The 5,445-nt window shown below is 40.3% G+C and overlaps 1 protein-coding gene across 2 annotated transcripts in view; it reads right to left on the reverse strand.

The window, feature by feature from the left end:
• The window catches only part of dse (dermatan sulfate epimerase), a 43,491-nt gene extending 38,046 nt beyond the window's left edge, over window positions 1–5,445 (reverse strand). Inside the window, exon 1 of one of the 2 annotated variants that reach the window (XM_015398681.1) lies at window positions 5,293–5,445. The gene's annotated coding sequence lies outside the window, so the exon portion shown is untranslated. Of the gene's footprint in view, window positions 1–5,003; window positions 5,131–5,292 lie in introns of those variants that run through there. The other variant, XM_015398683.1, reaches the window with a different exon arrangement.

The raw sequence follows: 5,445 nt of genomic DNA on the forward strand, positions 1-5,445 counted from the left end.
AGATGTGGATGGAGCCAATGATCTGCATTGGATGGAGCACATGATGGGAAATAAATATTTATAAACATTAAACCGAAGCCAAGAGTAACAAGTAACGTTTGTTTTAAAATATAAGGAATAGAAAGTACAGATAGTTGTGTGAAAATTTAATGAGTAGAAGTCAGAATAGAAGGAAAGATAAGTAATGGAGTAAAGTATAGATACCTTAAAAGTGTACTTAAGTACAGTAATAAAGTATTTGTACTTTATTACTTGACACCTCTGTCAATTTTACAGAAAGAACTCTATTTCACTCGCCATGCTTCTGTGTTTTCGTCCGAGAGTAAGAAGAAGAAGAATCCTCATTAGCGCACTGAGCGATTTGCTCAAGACTACCTCACTACAGCCGACTGAATTTCAAACATGTTTGATTTCCTCCCGACCTTACTTCCTGATGGGGAGGTGGTCTTTAGAGACTGATCGCCCATCATCACCCCCTGTACAATACAAGACACACGATCAGGCTGAAATTCGGCCCGATCAAAGAAATTCTCGCACGAATGGAGAATCGGCCTGAAAAGGGCAAAAAAATCATACACTGTATGCCCGGCTTTAGGAGATGTGTTGTTGTTCTACTCAAGATTTTACCTACATTTGTTAAAAGAAAGCTAACATTTAGTATCTAATTCATCTGAATGTTACACTATAGCCTCACAAATTGGTATTAAGTGTGTTTCTGTCCAAATGTTATGCAAATTTTAAGCAACCTTTTAAAAGGTTAAAAAAAAGAGAAAAGGTTTGTCTTTTTATCTAGTTGATAATGAATTGACTGTAATGACATTATAACGCTGCTGTAATAAACAGGAAGCCAGAGATCTGTGATGGAGTGAGGATTAATGAACATGTCGGCTAGTGTTAGCAATGGAACAGCCACATGCATTCAGGACGCTGAGACATCTGATCAGTCCAAACCTCAAATCTTTCTTTCCATTTCCATTTTAAGCAAATGTTGGTAGTTGATTGGAATTCCGCTGATTCCATCAAGCTTGTCTAATGCAGCAGTTCAAATGCACATAAAAAAAAAATAGAGAAATATCTATTGAAAGACTTTTCATTTTGGTTCCAATTAGGGCTGAAACAATTAATCGGATTAATTGTGATTTATTGATTCTTGAAATAATCATTAACTAATTTAGTAATCAATTAATCGTTAACTGGACTATAGAGACTCTGAAACGTGTCTTTAGCTGACAGAGCAACCAACTTATAGCACTAATTATACCCAAATTGTAAAAATAAGGAAGGCATTTTGTATTAAACATAAAATAATGTTTTCGTCTGTCAATATTCTGTATCCAGAACTCAAGCGGAAAGGTTTTAGTTTCGCCTGGTTTGATTTTGAAAAAGGACCAACTTCTGCTGACCCCAGTGGGCCTCAGCAGATGGCCGCTCACACTGAGTCTGGTTCTGCTGGAGGTTTCTCCTGTTAAAAGGGAGTTTTTCCTCTCCACTGTCGCTACAAGCATGCTTAGTGTGATCGAACGGGTTTCCCTTAGATAGAAAACTTTGAATCATTTTTACTGGATGATTTGACTGTATAAATAGGCTGTATATGGATATTTGCTTCTAGCTTTTTCCCATCTAGAAGCTTATGTAATTCTGAAAAAGAAAAAAATTCTAGTTACTTTTGTACAGACCGACCAGCTTGGGTTGATCCCTGTTGTGTTTGTTCATTACTTTGTGCTTTCGTGGTCAAACATTTTCTAAAAGACTCCTTTTTAGTTTAGGGATCAGAATAAACCATGTTTTAAACTCTGAACCCTTGAGTTGTGTCCACTATGCTGCCGTAATGCTAAAGGAAATGTTGTTAGAGGTAAAGGGGCGTATCCCCCTCCCAGATTAAAATCCCTGTTGCTGATTGGTCCATCACATGGGCACCTGGATTGATTGACAGGTGGGGACATGTTACAGTAGTTGCCTTAGAGGACTGTTAGGAAATCTAAAATGTTTTGCTCAACTTTACCTACTATTCCTTCTTTTTTTTTTGCCGTTTCTTTTTTCGGAGAGGTAGAAAATCAGTAGAAACCAAAGCAATATCTTCACATTTCTAAACAGCAACCATACAGCCGCTGCACAAAACAAAGCCTTCAGCCTCCGCTGTTCCTCCCGTCCTGCTCCGCTCCGACTTCTTCGGAGCTCAAGGAGAGCAGGCGCTATATTATTATTAAATTCATAGGAGCAAAACGTGGAAATTAACACTTAATTTAATATGAAATATTATAAAATTCTCCATCAGCGTCCAGCATATGTGCGGTTTCAGCTCAAATATTTTCTTTTTGTTGTTATTTTTTGTAACGGATAACTAGGATCATATCAAATCGGTTTGTATGAAAAATGTTTGCTCTCTACTCCCAATCTCAGCATCTCTTCATCCACGCCCGCCATAAGAAGTTTGTTTTGAAGTTATGAGAGGCGCTCTTAGAAGTTTTGACTGGATTAGATTGAACTTTTAAGTCTCTCAGTATGAAACTAATATTTTGATGGAGATGAGAAATCTGCTTCCCAGTATGTTGCAGTACCGATAGCTTTTATCCAATCATTTAATTAAATGGTCTTAGTATTTGGGAAATATATTAATTATGCTCTAATTTGTAGCTACTAATCTGTCCTAACTATATTTTAAACTACGTTAAAGCAGATCTTGACCTGGCCGGAGCGGAGGGGTTCAGTGGAGCGGTGGATGTGGAACAGTCCTCACTGATTAACATGGCAGACAAATACTGACGTACGTCAGGAGGGCGGAGCGCCGACGGATTATTTGGAATCTTGGAGTTTATGAAAATGCTCCTTTTGCTTCCTGGTTTTTATTTGTGACAGAATCATTTCCAGAAAGTTAATTTTCCAGCTTTAAAGGTTGAAAGTGACCTTCTTTATTTGTCTGACTGGAAGCAACATGTACGCTCCATGCAGCTGGAGACAATGCAGATGCATCATTTCTGTTTATAATCTGACATCTTTAGACGGTGACACCAGCAACTCACCCATACCTACGAAGGCTACAGTCCTCAGGTTTTCACTCTGAACTGGTAGTTTAGAAGTAAACATGCAAATCCATGCAATGAAATTCCAGTTAAAGCTCCACCATCACTGAATCCCATTTCCATCTGTGTTAAATGTTCACCTCCTCTTTCTGGGACACTAATTAGCTGGTAATGATGCTGTTAAACCTCCGTTTCAACCCCTGTTTTAGATTATTCTCTCTTTTTTTCCAGGTAAACATCTGCACTAGTGTTTCTTTTTAAAAACCTTTAGCTTTTGAATGTTAGCTGCGGCTGACTGGGAACAGCATTAACTTTACTGAAGTTTAAGAATGGTCTTCATTGTTTTAGCTGACAGCTCTGCCGATTGATGTTCCCTCTCAACAAGCTGAATGCTTCCGCTTGTTAAGATCTTCTCTATTGAGATTTATTTGCAGAATTAGACTTACACTGGCTTTTATTTACACAGTTTAGAAGCTGAATGTCATCACTTCTCTGGAATAGAAAGCTAGAGTGCACATCAGCTGTGGTTTGATGAGTGATACAGAGAAACCAGGCCGTTTATTTCTTACTGTAAGGCTGAACTATTGTAATTATTTACCATCAGGAAGTCACTAGAATAGAGATCATAGTTCTCGTATCTTAGCTTCCGTTCTCAGGCTTCCTGTTAGATTCAGAATAGAATTTAAAATCCCCCTTCTCACATATAAAGCCCTAAATAACCAAGCTCTGTCTTATATCAGAGATCTGATTGTTCCTGATGTTTCTAACAGAGCACTTCGCTCTCAATCTGCAGGTTTACTAGTGGTTCCTAGAACTTCTAAAAGTATTTAGTATTCCAGTTTTAGTCCGTGAGGGAGACACCCTCTCTAGTTTTGAGGCTAGACTTAAAACTTGGATTATAAGATTATAAGAGTGGCTCAGGTTATCCTTAGCTGATGCTGCTATAGGCTTAGACTGCTGGAGGACATAGGGACCTTCTTTCTGCTTCATTCTATCTCTATCCTGAGCCACTCTAACAGTCCAAAAACATGACTGTTAGGCTAACTGGCTTCTCTAAAGTGTGTGTGGATGTTTGTTTGTCCTGTGTGTCTCTGTGTTGCCCTGCGATGGACTGGAGACCTGTCCAGGGTGGACCCACCTCTCACCCGTAAACAGCTGGAGATGGACACCAGCACCCCTCGCCACCCCAGCTGGGATTAAGCGTGTCAGAAAATGGATGGATGGACTCTTGTTCTTTTTATTCTAAGCCAAGAACAGAGAAATGGTTACAGAAAGCAGCGCTGAGGCTCTAGCTTGCTAACAACGCAGTCGCAGGGTGAAAAGAGCACTGAATGGTGAACACATCCTCACACCCATCACCAGAAAGCAATGCATTACTGCACCGGATATTATCTGATAGATTGTGTTATTATCAAGTGTTGCTGTAGCTTCTACATTATGTTCTATCAAAGCCAGTCCCTGCTTAGAGTAGCTGTCATATTTCTATAGCCTGCTCATTATCTTTCCTCTCTTCTTTTGCTAATCTGAGTTTGCAAAGATGCTGAAGATGATTTATTTCTAACTCATCAAAAGTATTCTCACCTTACAAAAAAAATTAAATAGAACCTATATTTATAACATGATAATATTAGGTTATACCTTTAGTATTTTAATGCGTTTTTCTCTCTAATGAAAGATAATCATCCCTGACAAAATGATTTTTTTCTCTAAAGGTGACTGGAAAGCGAAACAAACTTCCTATAATCTGTTAAATATAGGGAAATAAACTAAATCTTATCATTAGCATCGTTATTATTTATCACTTTCTATTTGCAGTAAAACTCCTGAGCTTCTGGGACTAATGAAATCAGTAAAGTGGAATAAAGCCCCAAAGTTTAGGGCCCATGGAGGAAGCGGGGGCCCCCAGGATCTGCTGTCTGACCCACTCTGGGATTCTGGGACATTTAAAGCTGCTTAGAAATAATAAAATAATTAAAAACCAACCCAGTGGGATGGTTCCTCTCACCGACCGGCTCCAGCAGAACTGCCTGTTCCAGAGAAGCTGTCCCTCCCTACTTTCTCCAACTTTCACCTCCTTCTCCCTGATCTGGGGCCCCACGCGCTCTCATCCCTCCACCGCTCTTCCCTTCAGGTCTAAACCCAAACATTAAAGCCTAAAGCAGAGAATAGGAGCATAGAGCAGCTGGGACGGACTGGCTGCCGTCGGTCCTAGGGACCAAAGGGACCACAGGTCCGCCAGCAGCAGCAGAGGAGGAAGAGGCGGTTAGTTTACCTGCAGGAAGGAGCCGCGCGCCTCCAGCGGGTCCGCAGCGGGATCATCGATCGCTGTGATCGGCTCAGAGTCTGATGATCGGGAGGAGATCAGCGTTAAGGAGCGGAGAGAGGGAGGAAGAGGAGGAGGAGGAGGAGACTGGGGGCCCTGCTC

The sequence above is a fragment of the Cyprinodon variegatus genome, unplaced genomic scaffold (genome assembly GCF_000732505.1).
Source record: "Cyprinodon variegatus isolate N-32 unplaced genomic scaffold, C_variegatus-1.0 Scaffold950, whole genome shotgun sequence".
Taxonomy (NCBI): Eukaryota; Metazoa; Chordata; class Actinopteri; order Cyprinodontiformes; family Cyprinodontidae; genus Cyprinodon; species Cyprinodon variegatus.